Source organism: Colletes latitarsis, chromosome 5, assembly GCF_051014445.1.
Source record: "Colletes latitarsis isolate SP2378_abdomen chromosome 5, iyColLati1, whole genome shotgun sequence".
Taxonomy (NCBI): domain Eukaryota; kingdom Metazoa; phylum Arthropoda; class Insecta; order Hymenoptera; family Colletidae; genus Colletes; species Colletes latitarsis.
Window position 1 is genome coordinate 32,319,075 of NC_135138.1, and position 18,233 is coordinate 32,337,307.

The 18,233-nt window shown below is 35.2% G+C and overlaps 1 protein-coding gene across 6 annotated transcripts in view; it reads left to right on the forward strand.

Annotated features, from left to right (window-relative positions):
• The first annotated feature begins 5,641 nt into the window (after nt 1-5,641).
• 5-ht2a (5-hydroxytryptamine receptor 2A) overlaps nt 5,642-18,233 on the forward strand; it is a 56,137-nt gene continuing 43,545 nt past the window's right edge. Inside the window, exons 1-3 of one of the 6 annotated variants that reach the window (XM_076765906.1) lie at nt 5,642-5,841; nt 5,873-6,049; nt 7,065-7,497. The gene's annotated coding sequence lies outside the window, so the exon portion shown is untranslated. Of the gene's footprint in view, nt 6,050-6,093; nt 7,498-18,233 lie in introns of those variants that run through there. The other 5 variants (XM_076765900.1, XM_076765903.1, XM_076765901.1 and 2 more) reach the window with 5 other exon arrangements.

The window sequence follows — 18,233 nt, forward strand, 5'->3', positions numbered from 1 at the left end:
AAACATTCACTATTATGCAAACTCGAGCAGTATACAGTCCTATCGTATCCTTTAATAAAGCTTTAATAAACCTTAATAAACGGTCTTTATGGTACATAAATAAATAGGAACTGTTGTAGAGGGCGAGTCAAAATTCACAACGATGGGTCTGTCGTAAGAACAAACAACGAAAGTTTATCTGGGAGACTTAATGCATCGAGGACAGATGAAATACATTTAATCGGTATTAAATGGAAAGGGCGAGGGGGGAAAATAATTTACACACTCGGTGCAGGGTCTGCATGGTGCAACCACGAGGGATGGTCGCAAAGAGATTCATTACGTCGTAACGATACACTTTCGCGGTTTACTAGAGAGCCGAGTAGGAACTTTCTGCCGCAAAATGGAAACTTTCCGGCGTGTTCTACATAACATCGCGCTGGTACGAGAATTAGGGGGAACAATAATGATAATAATAAGAATCCCCGCGTGGGTGAAAAGTTTTCGCGAACTATGGGCGCATGGGGAAGAAGCTTCATTGAATTTTCGTTACGGAAATCGGCAGATAAAATTGTTTTACACTCAGCTTTTTGCATTGTTCTTTCACTGTTCATGGTCGTCGTAATCCTCACTCGCAGACATGTGTCCTGTATATTCTCTGTTCATTCATATGTCTTCGATAATTTGATACAATTAGTTGGTCAGCCCACATAGACGAAATCGAGGATCGGTATCAAACACAGATTTCGCCTTTTATTCGAGACGAGTTCGAACTTTCAATCTGAAGTTAAAATTAGACCGAACTTCGGATAGTTTCAATTATACCGTGGGACAGGACCGTAGTTCGTGTTTCGTCGATTAAACACGAACTTTGGGAATCGAGCTTCGCGTTTATTTCTTTCTCTCGTTTCTTTTATTAGCAGCGGAACCATAGTTCTAGCTGCAACGACTCGAGAGAACGTGGAAGATTAATTAGCCGCGTTTCCAGACCGACAGTACTTAAAAAAAAACCCCCCAGTCGTTTTCACGGTTCCTCAGTGCTCCATTTTATTTGTTTAACGCGTTTTGAAAAAACTAAACACGTATCTGTGATCTTAGCAACATTTTTTTTTGAAGTAGTAACAATATCATCCAAGTCGGTGACTAATTCCATGTGTGATTCACAGAAATTAATTGTGAAAAAATATTTTACATACTAAACTAGATTGGCTAATTTTTCCAAACTAAAATGATTTATTTCTATCTGTCGATATTCCGTAACAATGTTTAGTATTTTTCATTTTCAGTATTCAAAAAACAAAAAATAATGATAAATTACTGTATCGAATTATTGGTAATCGAAAATGTCATTGTTTCCAATCCCTATACCTTCTCCAACGAGACGAATCAGCAGACGAATAGTTCTGTTTTTATCCATCGACTGTTAATATTGGCGTTTCTGCTCGCTCGTCTCGTTGGATAAAGTGTAGTCTCGTAGATCAAACAGTGCGCACAGTATCGATTGAGAGACACCTTTCATTTTTTTACTTGGATCACGACTTGCAACACTCACAATGGCTGGTCATTTATCATCGAACAGAAATTCTTGACACAAGTAATGAGCCGTGCGGCGCCACGGTGAGAATTTATCGCGTTCGACATAACGGGAACGCGAAATCCGTGTTCCCGTTTTCGCGCAATATTTACAGACAGGTGGTCAAAAAGGTTCGAGATCGCTTCAGTGCATTCGTTGCGCGTTTGTTGTTGGAATATGCGAGTTCGCGATACAATTTCATCGGCAGTGATCGGTGCAAATAGAATACGAAGAAGCTTTGAGCAATTGCGTATTTTTGAACGGGCCAGCGAACCCCCCGGTGGTAGAATAATTTTTTAAATTTGTTTCCCGTAAACTAGTCGCATCGATTTTTGTATTATTCACGAGGCTGAAGATCTTGCAAATTTTGGACGTGAAATGAAAGATCAGTACCAAGTTAATTTTTGCTTCATTCGCTTCCGAAGAAATTAGAATTTTAATTAAATAGAAAAATATAGTTTCTTCCCTTTGTTCCCTTTATTTTATAGTAAGTTGATTTGTGTTTTATTTGGACATTAGGTCGTTTAATTCATCTCGAAATCGCCTATTATATAAAATTACAATTTTGTATCGATTAGTCAACCTTTGGTCAAAATGTTTGTCAGCATAATACAAAATTCGAAGCCAAAATTAAGATAGAAGCTCTAGTCGTATCAATATCGTGAGTTCATTGACAAATTTAAAGTAAAAATTGAGACACAAACATTAGAATTTCAACCTCAACGCGAGTTGCCAAAGAATTTTAGGGAAAAACTGCACAGGACAAACCCAATCACGATCCAGAAAACATGAATTAACTGGGAGTAAAAGGTCTCGATTCACGGAGGGAAGTTACTCTCACAACGTTAACCGAATTAACTCGTTCCACTCGAGACGCGGGAACCGAATTTACGCTTTTAATTTTACGCCTCTCGATTTCGCGAATTTTATGGGGGTCTGTTTTAATGGCAAGACTGGTCAGAAGTTCGCAAACATAGTTTAAACGTGACAGGCTAACTCTATCTATGCCTACGTAAATCTCGTTCATATTATCGTGGTAGAAAACCGCGAAAACTCGTATTTACGATCTGACTTTTCAATCGTCTGTACGCAAAAAGAGGTTTTTAAAATGTTTCCGTTTGTATTCTGCGCGTTCCTGGATCTTACGAGCCGCGGAAATTTCGAACTTCGCTGCGGGAGATTAAAATTTATTATTCCAGGCTGCCCGGAGTTTTCGATATCGCGGTTATTGGATGTGCTACTCGGTTATCCAACAGCAAATAATCTCGAGGTTAATATCGAACGTGACTTCGTCAAGTACATACAGGGTATCCAATAACTGGTAGTATCTACTAATAGCGAGTGGTCCTTCTACGCGAGAAAGTGAATCAAAAATACAGAATAAAGTTTTCTTAAACGAGCCTTCATTCACGAGATAACCAACGTTAAATATTCATCCGTTATTAATACTTCACGTTTCACGCGAACGAGCAATTTTAATGAGAGACTCGATCCGATGAAAGGTTCCTAACCATTTTCCGACATGAAATTTTTAAATGCAACGTTCTATAAATATTCAAATATTTCCTCTACATAATTCTACCATTCGGTAAATATACAGATATCATGTTTATTAATTCACAAAGCACGTCGATATCGTCATAAATATCAAAGAGAGCATCTTCGTGCATCTCTATATCCTCAGAAACTTGCATTTCTGAATTATGAATTTATGGGAATTGAAATTTCGAAACGATTCGTCGACAGATTCGATGAGAATAGCTTGACGTCGTAAATTAAAGTTGTATAATTACAAACCAAAAAAACAAGTGTTTTCACGAATTCTTTATTTGAATAGAAACATAAACTACAAATTTATTTGTTGTTAATGCTGATCTATAGCGAGATTTGACGTATTTCATTTTTTAAAATGTTTTTATGCACAGATAGGTACTGCTGAAAATTGTAAATCCACTAGCGTTTTCAGTTCTGCATAATGACACTTGAAAGACAGTTATAAAATTGTATTAAACTATTCTCTTGATATTTTTGTTTTAATATGTCATTACTTCAAATTCAATGTATGGTGGAAGCTCTTCTATAATACAGTTAAACGGATTTTGAAAAAAATCTCTGTTCAAGAACGCCAGCACAAGTAGAAATAACCAGTAATGGTCAGACACGCTCATCGGGTCGTACGAATCGAGAGAATTTTAATATTATTACCTCATTGTAGCAGTTTCGAGAAGTGAAACGAGAGTATACAGCTACTTATTTCGAGAAACCATTCATCTCGAAACGAACAAAGGTACAAATGAGTGGAAAAAGTTCAGAGATCATCAATTAGAATAGATTTCCATAAACGTCTCACTCTCTGTCACGCCAATGAACAAATTATACGCGGAATGAAATTTTTGCTTGAACGAGACGCTGTAGAAAGATGAAAAGAAGGCAGGAAGCAAGGTTTCGGATAGGGAAAATGCTTCATAGTATCGCCTTTCTGAACAAGGTATCGGAAAAAGCGTGTTGCAAGAAACTGAAATTTCTATAGAAAATGATGAATAATTGAGTGGCACAGACGAATTAAAAAAAGACAAATCCAATATTCGTATAGTAATTTATATTCGTAACAATGGTCGAATAATAATTAAATCCTGTTTATCTGACCTAAATTTGCTCGTTCTTAAGTAAATAATTAAAAATTGTCATACCTCGTTTACATTTTCTTTAAAATTATTTTTTTCGTTGCGTCTCGTGTTTAAAATTAGCGCGAAAATGCGAGGGATAGATTCTTCGTAGAAAAAGGAATAGAACACGCTGAAACTACATCGGGAAAAACGAAAAATTAAAAAATTAAATATAATTTAAACTAATGGAGTCGAAGAAAGAACAACTAAGAAGATAAGAAAACGAGACAAAAGCACGTTAAGGGGGATAGGAAAAATACACCGAGACTCGAAGTAAAGGGGGTAACAGGCTATTGTTCAGAGGGGTTAAAAAAGGATCACAAAATGGGAGAAAAGAAATGGTAAGAGGAGTTGGGCAAATAGACAAATCTTTTACTTTCTTATCCGAAAAGAAAGTCTGCTGTCGACGTAATAATTTGCTCTTACTTTTCGACATTTCGACAATTTTCCATGATCGAATAAGAATTTATGATTGTGAATTAAAGAGTATCTCGCAATGAAAAATTAAAATTAAATAACCTTTAAGAAATTACAAATTTTTGATCCATTGATCTCTATTTTAAATGATAATGTTTCTTAAATTAAAGGATCAGATAATAAATTCTGTCGGAAGAGTTAGAGCAAAATATAGGTGTAGTAATGGTTCAATTAATCTTTAATAAAGAAACATGTGCAGACTTATTACGGTGAACGTTGCAATCATACTTAAAAACTGAAAGGTCATGCCTACACAGGTTGCCCATAGAACGTTCGTAATTCGAGGATCTTAGTTACATCACGTGTGCTACGTTTACGTTAAAAATTGCTCTTTAACCTGTATGATCTTTTAGTTTTTACAAATCGTTTCGACGTTCGCCGTTATAGTTCTTGTGCGCATGTTTCTTTATTACGATTTAATTGGAGCATTATACGGCTACATTTTGTTCCAATTCTCTCAACTGATTTGTTCCCTGACTTCCTACTTTGTACAAAATTATACAATCTAGTTCATTCTATTTATATTCCCAAGAGTAATCAGATAAACTGGTTTGTTTAATTAATTCTTAGCTTCATAAATATATTCTAATTTTTCCGAGTTTAAAATAACTTTCCTCGGTAATTTTATTATAGTTATATAATATTGTTTCAATTTCTTAAATGGGATAGAATCCATCGTGTGAAAATATTGATTCGTTTAGAAATATGAACGACATTTATGTTGAATTATACAGTTGGAGGTGTCTAATTTCATGGTCGAAAATGTTTATGTTTCCAAATAATATAATTTGTCAATGAATATTCACTTGTATGGCCAAATTATAGTGTTTATTCTAGGAGACAAGTTTTGGCGCGCGTGGCAGGTCTCTCTTTCCCTCTCTTTCGCTCTCTCGGCGTCTCGCTGCAACAACTACCGTGCTGTACAATCTTCAGTATGATCCACGCGGCCCAACCGCGAGGATGTGTCCCTGGAAGTGTATATTTCGATCGTGTTTTCGTTGGAAACTTTACGAGTAATCCAAGTCACCGTCAATTAATCTTGTGATTTAAAAACACTAACCGGGATTGACTACCGAACATTTCTTGAAAATTTAATTTACGTGATGTTACGCGTTAAATAAAACCGAATTTCAACGATCGTTGCGCGTTGTCAACGAAACCAAAACTTTTGATTTAGGATAGATACGACGGAGGAATATTTTTATTACAAACAAAACTATTTATTTCTTGAACATTGCGAAATTGAAATTCACCGCGAGTTGTAAATGCTTGGGCAGTTACGCGTGAATTTTTAATCGTTACGTTTTCAGCTGATTTCTGACACGATTCGAATCGTAATTTTCTAGAATTGTAAGTTTTTCGAGGGATTCGTGTTCTTAAAAAATTATAAAATATTTTTAAAATTGTATATCCTCGAACGATACATTTCTAACACTGAATGCTGAGTTACAGAATGTCTGAAATTTTCATGTATCCGAAGTTTAATTTCCGGATAATTTAGACTGGAATCCCAAGTGTTCCGAAATTGCAAATTTCCCGCCGGTGAGGAGTTCGCGAAGCCCTCAGATTTCAAAATATTACAGTTTGTAATTTAACTAAACATTCGAAACTCTTCGAAACCGTACGACATGAAATATCACTCGTAGAAAATAAAACTCACGTAGAAAACAGAAATGGGCGAAATTCGTGTCTGAATAAAAACTCTAGATATCGAGTGAAAAAATAAACGACTATCCGTGATTCCGTAAATAAAAGTAACGATCACGTTGAACGAATAGGAAACATATTTGCAGATCCGTTCGGTCGAATGAACATTGCAATTAAATCGCGTTTTTATCCGTCATTGAATATAAATTAAAATTATAGTATAAAATATTTCACACCGAACAGATGAAAAAGTTACATAATCGTTGCGAATAAATTACTTTGCTTTGATCTCGGTATTTACGTAATATTCGCGAAAAATCTCTGATGGAAAATTGATTTCGTAACAGCGAGAACTTTTCAGTCGAAGTTAGGATTTTGTAGACAAGCGACTCGCGCATCGTACTCGTTTAACGTAAACACTAGACACAACGTGGTAGTCATTGCATCTGCGCGCTGTGAGAGGAAAAAAAAACACACGTAACCGGATATCGTCGAAAGAAAATGCAACACTCTGCAGGAAATTTCGCGCGCGAAATAGCTGTACCGCGCGATCTATCAATTAACAAAACTTCTGCTACCGGGCGATTCTAACGACCGTCTCGACGAATTCACTTTTCCAAGCTGGATACATTAAAATTCAAACGAACCTGCACAGATATTATACTATTCCGAATACTGGCCACTCGAGATTTAACAAACCCATTTAACGATCCGATTCGCAGATTCGTATCTTTCAACGAGCATTCGAGCATGCTTCGTGTCAGAGATCTTTCGAGATACCGAAGAAAATCGATAATTATTGTGTTTGCTGAATCTTAGCGCGATTTAAAATTCAAATCGTCACCGTCCCGACGCGAAAACAACCACTGCGACCTGACGTTGTCGCCACGGAAGTCTTCGAGGCGCCACAGATCACAATTATTCGACTATCGATTTTATTGGAGATCGTTCAATTCTGTAGCCGCTTCGCCGTGAAATTACGACGGACTTGTAGTGCTGTGAATCGTGATTGACGTTGTCGTTCAAATCCGAACAGTGAGCAACGAGGAAAGAATTTGTGTGTTCAAGAATTCAGCTACGGCGTGAAAAGATTTAAAGGGAGGAGAAACGCTGAAGTTCGTGACACGAGTTGGGACGAGAAGACACTCGAAAAATGTGAGTAAAACATTGATGGAATATTGTAGGTTAAGAAACATTAAACTGTTCAATGAACGTATGATTTTTATTTAATTGTCCGGATCGATGTGTTTGTGAATATTTTTTAAAAAATCTTTATCTTTTTATTTTTCCTATTATTAACGTTCTTGATTGACTTCTCCTTGAAACGTAGTTTTCAGAAAATTCGATACGAGAAAATTGAGTTCCTCATTTAATTAGGTATGCGTATAGTTGTGCAGGATGAATTTTCCATTAATTTGAAATTACGTTCGTTTCCCTTCGAGTGAATAAAAAACCGATATATAAAAATCGTGTTTCGTTACCTCAGAAGCTCGATTAACTTTAATTTACAGTTGAAATTCATCATGGCGTACGCGTACGTTTGAAATGTGTTTCTATTCATCGTCCCATAATGGCGCGGATTCTATCATAACGAAGTGCAGTACCGCGAAAACGAATCTGTTGCCCCTTTATAACCCAATCTGGCCAGGAAGTGCAAGCAATTTATATCATCCCATCGTCTATTCCTTTTTTGTGCTACAGATGTTGTTTGAAAAGCACGGTAGTGAATTTTACGTACTAGTTCAGCTATTTTGCATAATCGTGTTCTTTCGACCAATCTCAGGCTTCTGTTATCGATATCTTTCCTTTATCAGAAAAGAATTCTTAAAAATAAAATTCAGTACAGAACCAAATCGATACCAAACTTATTAGAAAACTCCCCCGCCTTTCTGAAAGGAACAAAATTTTTATTCACTACGCAATATCGATTCAACAATATTTGTTCGTTTCTGTTTTCGAAGAAAAACAAAATTTAGTAGTTGTTAGACGAGAAATTATTTTTGACGGTCTCCATAAGTTCTATGTAATCCTTAATAATCAATTTCTCGTTATATAATCCACTTGCTAATTGATATCGTAATAATTATCTTTCCAATAATTATTCAATCCATAATTATTATCATTCGTTTTCCTCGTACTTGCTTTACATCTTGAGTAAGGAAATCGTTCGTTAATACTCTATCCAGGAGGAAATTTACTCCAGTTAGCAAACTGTATTTATAACGAAATACCGTTATGGGATATTGAATATTGATCATAGAACAAAGTCTATGAGACCGACATGCTCTTGTAATTAACAGTTTGATGCAACCAAGATGGAATCAAATTAATTGCTCCTTCAAAACCGCTAATGAGCTGTCTCATCACCGTTTAGTTGTCCCTTTAGAACACTGATTTCCAATTTTATTGAAATGTGCTCTTTTCTATAATATATTACCTATCATAAAAATAAAATTCTATTTCTACTTTAATTAATTTAACTTTCTGACGATGATACCGAACACAAAGTCAGGACGTTAATAAATGCTTGTTCGAAACTTTTAAGCTACCGTTGCCGTTATTTTAACTTATGTTTGCATTATAATTTAATTTCACTCTTCGGTTAAACTTTAGCCAGTTTTCGCGTACATTATATACGTATAACATAATTTTGATAAACGCGAAACGTGAGATTAAAATGATGTGTATTCGTTGATTAATTAATTTCTGCATGTGTGTATTAATGTACGTTACCGCTAACTTGTGGCAACGAAATTTTGTCCGCGCTTGTAAATTAAAATTTATGCCCACGTGTACGAGCATTTCGCGTGCCTGTCAGAACTTTGTTGACAATTTATTAACATTTCAGTTTGTTAACATTTCAATCGCATTAAAGTGTCACTCTGAAGGACCCTGTTTGAAAACTATATGTTTCTGCCCAGAACGGATTTCGTTAAAACCTTGCGTAAGTCCATACGAAAACCATTTATTCTCAACGTAATTTTAAATAATTTTGTGCAATTTCCAGCGATAGAAAACGTAAAAAATTCAAGCTCTCGTCGTTCGACATCTTTCCAATTTTTTTCTTTCTTTCTCTAACTTAATTTTATTTAAAATGTACCATTGTTATAGAGCAGAGGCGACTGGTTAAGTTTTACGAGCTGCACGTGGTCCATGAAATTATGTTATGTCCCTTGTACGTTGTCACACGTGTAAAGACAATCTTAAAAAGGGTCTCAGGGTCGCGACAACAATTTATACTTCCGGTAGATGTTAACTGTTTTCAACTTTCTACCCAACGGTAGTCAGAACTTTGTACTGAAAAATTATTGCTCGCAATTCTACTTGTGCTGTTGGATGATTAAGATTTTTACCAAGAACAGAAAGTTTTATTAATATTATGATACACCTAAGAAGTTTCTTACCTCAAATTAAATTAGCGATTCAAAGCACTTCCTTTTTACAATTATACGCTGCAAAGTTTATCATTAATTTTTACTGAAACTAATTTTGTTTGTTATTTACGAAATTCTGCTGTTTTTATACAATTTGATTTACGCTGGAAATTTGAGAACGATTAAGGAACGGCGTGAATTGAGGATTTAATGCACTTTCTAAATAAACGTAGCAGAACGTAATTTCGTCAAGCTGTGACTGATCGTTTGCTATACGATTTAACATTCTCTGTATAATCGCGACGAGCTCTTTGAGCGAGAAAATCTTGAGCCAAAGAGATGAGAGGTCTTTTCATGGTATAATGGCCGCGTAAAGCTCGTAAAATTACGCATAAAATCTCGTCGTAAAGTCACAGATTTTAGAATGCAGCAACTGACTTTTATTTAAGGGGTCGGAAAAACGCCGATTCATAACACGCTCGATGATTAATTTTCCACTATTTTCCATCAAGTTCGTTATTATAAAGTATTAAACAATTAATAACAGATTAATCGATCAGAAACCGAACAGCACGGAAGGGTAAATTAGTTGCAATGAATTGAACCGTTCGGGAATAAATCAGACATATTAACTAAATTTATTATCATCGTGTATTTATTGATTTACTGCATTTCTATATTTGTTGATTACTGGTTGCAGAAATTGATATTTTATTGACTTTATTTGTACTGGATTATTAATTCCTCGTTTGAGTTACTTTACAAATATCGTATGTAAATAGTAATTAGATAATAACAGGAGAAGCGTGTTAAAGTTGGTGAAGGGTATTTCGATTAGTAAAATATATAATGAATTTGTGAAATGAGAATTTAGATAGAATGTTTAAAAAAAGTACGTAACACTGTCATTGGCCTTAGTAATCTCCGCTGTTGTGTCATATCTCGTTATCGAGTTGTATTATTTTTCGTGCGAGTCCGTTAACAAATTACATCCGTATCCCGCTCCCATCAGTCGATGGCCAATCAGCTAAATCCAAGCTTTGCTCCCCATAGCATAAGCAGAACGGCCGATGCACTTTGACCGTGATAACGTATGCACTTGTCGACGCGCGTTTTCAAAGCTGATAATGGCAATAATCAGTATTATTCTTTCCACCTTAGTATTCACATTCAAAGATACATGCAAATACAGTAAATAATTTGAACGAATCAATAATAATTTCGTTTTCTCGAGTGGACCATTTGTTTTGAAATATTGAAGTCGAAAAACAAATATAGCTTTGAAGTTTAATTTGAGAAACATACGATCGTGGCGTGTGTATATTAACGACAATCTGGTTTCTGTCGCGCGTATAATAAATGTTTTCGTCTTTCGACAGTTAATATTTGAACGCTAAGTAAGCTGAGACTTTGCTGAGGAGTTGATTTAATTTATGACCAGAATCGATCGGTCCCCAATGGAGATACTCGATCTTCGTATTCCTAGGATATTAGGATTCTGTTCGCGCGAATTTTCTAAGTCCTAGGGTGACATGTTTCAATTTTATCGTTTGAAAACGTAGAATTTTCGTCTCGATAACTTCAAGCGAATCTTTGAAACTAATCAACACTTTGTAGAATAACAGGAAATTTATTCTTTGCCTATATTATAATATAAACTACCCCGATTTATGGAGGCAAGCAATATCTTTTACTGTTTTTTTTTTAATATTAATAACAGTGCATTTTTTGTGTGAATTCTAATTCTCTGTAAAATGTGCCTGATAGAAACAATCCCAGTAAGATTGGCCAAGACAATTTCCAGAATTTGCGCATGATTAAGGCAATCTTTATGGGCTCGTCTAATAGCCGTGCAGGTTTAGCCACTTAATTTATGGATGTATAAATAACCATGTAATTTCTATTTTGAAACACAAAATGGGATTCGTGCAGTAGGGGATTCAGGATCAAGTTATTAATGTTCGAGTGCTCGGCTATCGGTGGCATAGTTATCGTTGTATCGATTTACGAGACTCATGTGTTATGAAAAACACGACTGATTCTTAATATTTGTCTATATTATTAAAACAAAATGTTTGTAATTTTTTGAAAACTCAGTCATCAGGATCCTGTATATTGAATTCAAATTTCAAACGAATAAATGGCTCCGAAAGGCCGTATAATATTATCAAACAAAGAAAATTCAATTTAGATTCTTTTAACCTCAGCAGTTTTCAAATTTCGCAACAGTATTTTTGGGTCAATGCTTTTAAAATTTGAATATCCCAAAAAAAAAACACCTTCAAACTAGGCAGATCCATTAAAGTTTCATTTGCAGTGGAGTCACGTGAGTTTCTTCGTATATTTAACTGCTTGAAATTAAATCTTTTTTCTACCTCGCGCTAACTACAAAATTCATTTTCCTAATGGCACGAATACATTAAAAATTCTTATTGAAAATGTTTTTTATATTAGCTTTACTCGATCAAATTTATAAATTATTTCGTATTTTGTTGTATTTGTACTTCATTACTGGTTTTGTACACACATTATCAGTTTCGTGCAAAATTTCGACGAATCGGAATTAGATCGGACAAATAGATTTCTTGTTTCTCTAATTTTTATAACAACGTAATGATTCAAGCGGGAGTAGTCAAGTTCTAGGGTCAATTAAACTTTTTCCAAACGATCCTTCGTTCTCTATTTTCTGACTGTTATCCACGCGACGTCGAAAGGTAATAACGCGACGTAATAATCCCCGTAACAAGATTTATACTAATCCAGATCGCATAACGCGATCTAGAGCTTGTTAGACCATCGTCTTCGGTTTGTTTCCGCGACACGCAAATGTCTTTACAGTCTGGAAATGTAAGTCTCATTTATGAGATGTCGGTTTTCATCGCCCCGCTAATTGCAGGGATAATTAAACAACGCGCAAGACGCTCGAGCGTTTATGACGGGGAAAGTTGCACCTGGCTAACGAAGCAACTTGGTAGGTGGCTCTCAATTAGAAATCGTCGAGATGAAATGTTCGAAAACATTCTCCAACTTCCCAGCGCGGTTATTCGGACAGTTTCAAATTGTACAAATGAAAATTTCAGTCCATTAAATTATCCAATGTTGTCTCTCGTTGACAAGTGTTGCTTATGGGAATCGTTTAATCGCGTAGCTGCGAAAATTCGTCGTAAAAAGTTTCAATTTTTGATCGTGAAATGAAATACCTCCAAGTATTTTTTAATTTAAATCCTTCGATTAATTGTATGCATCTTGCTGTCTAGACGTTAACTTTGTAACAACGTTTGTGGAACTTTTCCTGTTTATAATTTACTATATTTCTTGCACAGCAGCCGCGTAATCCGACTGTTGAACGTTTTTTAGTAACGCAATTTTCCTCGCGGCTGCGTAATATTATTGTCTATTAATGAACTTAGCTTTTTTCGTGGACGACACGGAAGCCGTTCGAACGAATATGAAAATAAAGTTTTAATTGGATGCCCACGTACGTTATTTATTGCACCTAGCGCGGTATTTTCCAACTATGCGGACAGCACGAACAATGAAATTTTAAATAAGTTGAAAAAGTTTCCTTGCTACTTGTTTGCTATGAGAGATGGATTGTAAATGTATCCTTGCGTTGATTTATCGATTGCAGAAAAACTCTGAGGTACGGGCAGACATGACTGAGAACTTGCAGTAAACTTTTCGATCGTGTCTGCTAAATCATTGTTTGCCAAATTTTTTTGGGTTGTGGCCCACTTCTAAGTGCCATTTATCTCTGTAGCCGTCACCTCTTTCGCGAATGCCGCCAATTGATGACAATAACACAATTTTAATTGGAAAATATAATCGTAGAATCTCCAACAATCACCTGAAAATAATTGCAATTGCTTTGTTCTAAAGTTGAATTTTAATTTTTTGATATTTCTTACTCGATTCTTTGCACTGCTAAGAATAAAATAATCCGCGGAATAATTAGTGATGCTAGAACACGAATTAACATTGTTGAAGGTTTAAAAGATTAGAGAAGGATATTATACTAACATACATAGTCATATTATTTATTTGTGTTTCACATATTCTCATACGATATATAAAGTACTGTGCACTTAATTCTAATTATGTTGTTTATTAAGATGTTCATTATCTTCTTCACTTTTTACTCACTAAGTTGACATTTATTATTATGTAGATTATAAGGATGATGTTAATATCGTGTGTCATTTATTTATCTATTATACGTGCCCATATTGATATTTTATTTTGTTTAGCTTTCAAAATTTATTCTATTCTTATAATTAAGAATGTTTCCTATCCTACTACTCGATACAATTCTTTACTTCTTGGGTATTAATTGTAATTAAAAAATTTTCGTACGATTCATTGACTTACTTTTAATCGATTAAAATCAAATTTGTGCTGCATCGAATTCGCAACTTTTTAAAAGGGAGTATGTATTCGTTATCCGCGAGATCTTGACAGTTCAAAAACACTGCCTCAGTAGAGACGATATCCACGCAAAGTAGACCAATTTGTCGTCGAAAGGGATTCCGGAGTCTTCCGGCGATCGTCTGAGATATACACGAGTGTGAAAATGGCAGAAATGTTGGAGGAACAAGATAGGGAATGGAGACGTCGTGTACTTTTCCGGTGTTATCGATAAGTTGCGAGGGAAACGGTTGTAAAGTTAAACCCGTTCAATCGTAAAACATGATCATTCAACTTTAAACGCATTCGAAAACATTCACTTCATCTACTCCGTTGTTTTGTCTGTCAGAAAAAAATTTGATGGAAATCTAAAATTAGATTTTGAACGGCTTTCGAAAGCATAATATATGATGTTAAAGATGTTAAGATAGATACGATGCATCGTTTGCACCAGGGTAACAAAGAGCTTTTTAATCAGCTGCGTCAAACATTCGTAGGATCTCGTAGGATCCTTTGTAGTATAATGATATTATACTAATTATTTCTGTATGATATATCACATAATGAATATTATACTACAGTATATTACCAGGAAAATAATAAAATTTGCAAGCTTTTGAATACATGGTTGTAGAGATAAATAGAGAGATTTTAATTGTTTTTTCTTTGACTAACCAAATGGAGAAATTAAAATAATTAAATGAAAATGTTAATTTCTATAGTAATACTTCGTAACAGTTATTCAGAGGTTTTTGAGAATTAAAACACGTGGGTTGATTAATTACAAAGGTCAATGGACACTACAATGGGGTTGTATGCATGATTTAAAACAATGTAACCACCCCCAATTAAAGGGTACATTCAGGTAAAGACCACTTTGGGTTCCATTTACAGAAGTTCTCCATGTTCTGCAGCTGGTTTTCTTGGTTATTAAAAACACACTACCAAACAAATTACCAACTAAATAGCAGCCTTAATGGCGTTATGTTATGAACGAAAACCTCGAGTTTGTAAAGAGTGCGAAGCTACATCTGTCGGCTTTACGAATTTACTGTTGAGCTCCAGCAAAAGCATTCGTGTAATTAGAAAAATAGATCACGTAGATAGTCTAAGGTAGAACGAAAATTAAATTTTGCTTGCAATTAAGTATGCAATAATCTCGCAGTAGTCAAATAGCTGAAGAAACTCTTCCTCTTCTTGATATACTTCCGTTTTTGTCGTCGAAGCGATTTCTTGATACTTGTCAATATTTTGAATCGATACATATTACTTTCCGTAAAAAAGCGTACAGAATTTGATTACAAAACTTTTTCCCGTATCCAATACTTTTCTAGAGAACGCGAGAAATGCAAACAACCGTAGGATAAAATTTTGATAGTCAGCAATATTTCCCCTCTGCGATATTCTATAACTGTCGGGAAAGTTGAAAATATCGAGAAATGTAATAAATCGGGATATGAAATTTTGACCATACTTTTTCTCTGTACTATTTTATAACTGCTAGAAAGTTAAAATCGTTCGACTACATAATTTTATTTCTGTTATTGATACGAATACTACTTTAATCGATCTCAGAAATGTGTGTCCTATGATCAGTTCTCGATAGAAAAGCATTCTTCTTTTTTCTTATATATTTTTCGTTAGAGTGAGTTTCAAACGTGGTCTTAATTTTGGTTCGAAGAGATTTTATTGGAAAAAATCTTGTCTTCCTAACAATACAGCTAACGAGAGCACCAATATTTCTTTATACTTGTTTAAGAATCAACACGGTATAAAACTGAGTTCGCGTAGTATCGGAAATCACACGTAACGCGTGAATTTCGTCGATCTTTCGACGCGTAAAAATTAATATCGATGCGTGGGAATGCGCAACAGTCTATCGATACTCGAAATTAATAAGCGACGCGTGAATTCCGATGCACGCGTTGAGGCACCTACCAAATTCGTTGATTTTATTAACCCGCGTGCTGGTTTCCGTTCGAATCGAAACGCAATCAGTCGCAATTGTTTATTTTAACAATATTCTAATAAACACGCGGCAATTTCACAGTCCATATGCTCGCGTAAGTATCTGTGAAAACATTGTGCACTTTCACGAACTTCTGAAAACGTTTTCTACCTAATTCTCATCCTGATCCTCCATCGAGGGGACAACCAAGTTTCGATCTTCGAAACACAATGAATTTAATTTCTTATAAATAAATAAAGTAGCTGTGACCGTTGTCAAGAATATTATTACACATTTAATTTACTCATATTATTTCATATATGTATATTATTTGAAGAATCAATTTCTAGATCAGATTTTATACCATATTTAAGTGATAAAAAGAGGTGAGTATAGGTCGATATTATTTTCTCGAAACTGTGTTTTCATAAACGGCGAACGTAATTTATCGAAAACGATTGCAAACGATTTGTTTAAAATTTTCGTACGTATATGTAAAAAATAAAAATGTGATAAAACAAACATATTACACACAGAAATTTTCTATACGAAATTTTTACCGTATGCCCTTTGAGTGTGAACACAGTATTTATGGAAACGAAATATTGAATCCGGGGTCATACGAGGAAGAAAAATATTCGACATAACAAATTTATACAGTACACGGGCATGCATGATATTTATACAGTATAAAAAGTAGCCGAGAGCTGTTTGCAGTATATAAAAACGTAAATGTAACAAAAAGCGAACACACGATGTGTGTGTTGCGAGCCACCGATACGGTCCAATATTGGAAACTGATTTAAGTCGATTCTACAGAAAGTTCTTTTATTTTTGTTAGGTTTAACACCCACTTTCGCGGGTCTTTCTCTTTCGAACTCTTGCATCATAAATTTCAACTTTACTGTTATCTCTACTTAAATTAACCCTATAAACCTCGCCAATATTATGGACACTCCAAGCCTCCTTTCTTCACTGTTAATTATCTTAGTACTCGACTTTCCTTTATCTAACTAAACGATTTTGTATTCCTACGCAACTAATGCAAAATGAATACCCAAGATTCGTTTATGGTGTATGTAAATACAATCAGATTACATTTCTATTTGAACAATCCACTTATTTAAATACGAAACAAAGACATATACTTCGTCTTTGTTGTCTGATACACAGAGTTCTTTCTACTGCAACGCGGTTCTTTCTCCTACAATCTCGGATATTAACTCGCCTTTCCGCTCCCATGAATTGTTGCTCCTTCAACTATCGTATTCATTACTGAACATTAGCATGAAAGCTCCTGATTATTCTTATTCCTCTTATTGCCTCTGAACTTAATATCTTGCTTCTATTGTATTTTATATTAACCCAACTACGTAGGATATTCATTTCATAAGAACGAAGAGGAGTGAATGTTTCTACAATGAACGTCATTTTTTTAGAATAAAATTCTCGATCGTGGATAAAGTTCTTGTTATTATACCTCGATCTGAACTATCATTCCTTGAAATTTGTCCAACGTTAAAAATTCGTTCTTTGCTATTTTAAAAAATGCTTTCCTTCGAAACGACGAAATATAAATAGGAATTTATTTGCACGTTATATCATTGATTAACGAGGCATGTCGAACACATTGAAATATCTCGCAACGGGATTATCATCGAACGCAATGTCGATCAGCAGCTCGAACGTCCGATCAATCTGCTTAGAAGCACAATTTACCCGTGAAACAGCTCGACTGGGATTTAAAGCAACTTTCCGCTGGATCTGATCGCATTAATTACTGCAAGGTACAGCGGGTTACTAATTTACGTAGCGAAATGACCGTGCAACCGCGACTGGGGGGAGAATGGGGAACATTCTCTATTTTAACTAAACTGGAGTCACGTCGGCCATGAAAATTTCCACCAGGATAAATATTCTAATAGCCATTCGGAGGACTTACAGATCGCGTAGTTAATTTAACGTTACAGGGGCATGATTCCTTGGGGAGGAATAACGGTTGAAAGGTTTACGGAGACGAGGAGAACAAATGGCACGCGTAAAATTGCTGACATCGGGCTATCAGCCACGAAACTTTTCCATTCAAAATAAGACGCTTTTAATTAGGCTGTCCTGATTAACGGTAACTAAAAGAGCAAACTCGAACCGAGACAGGGAAATGGAGG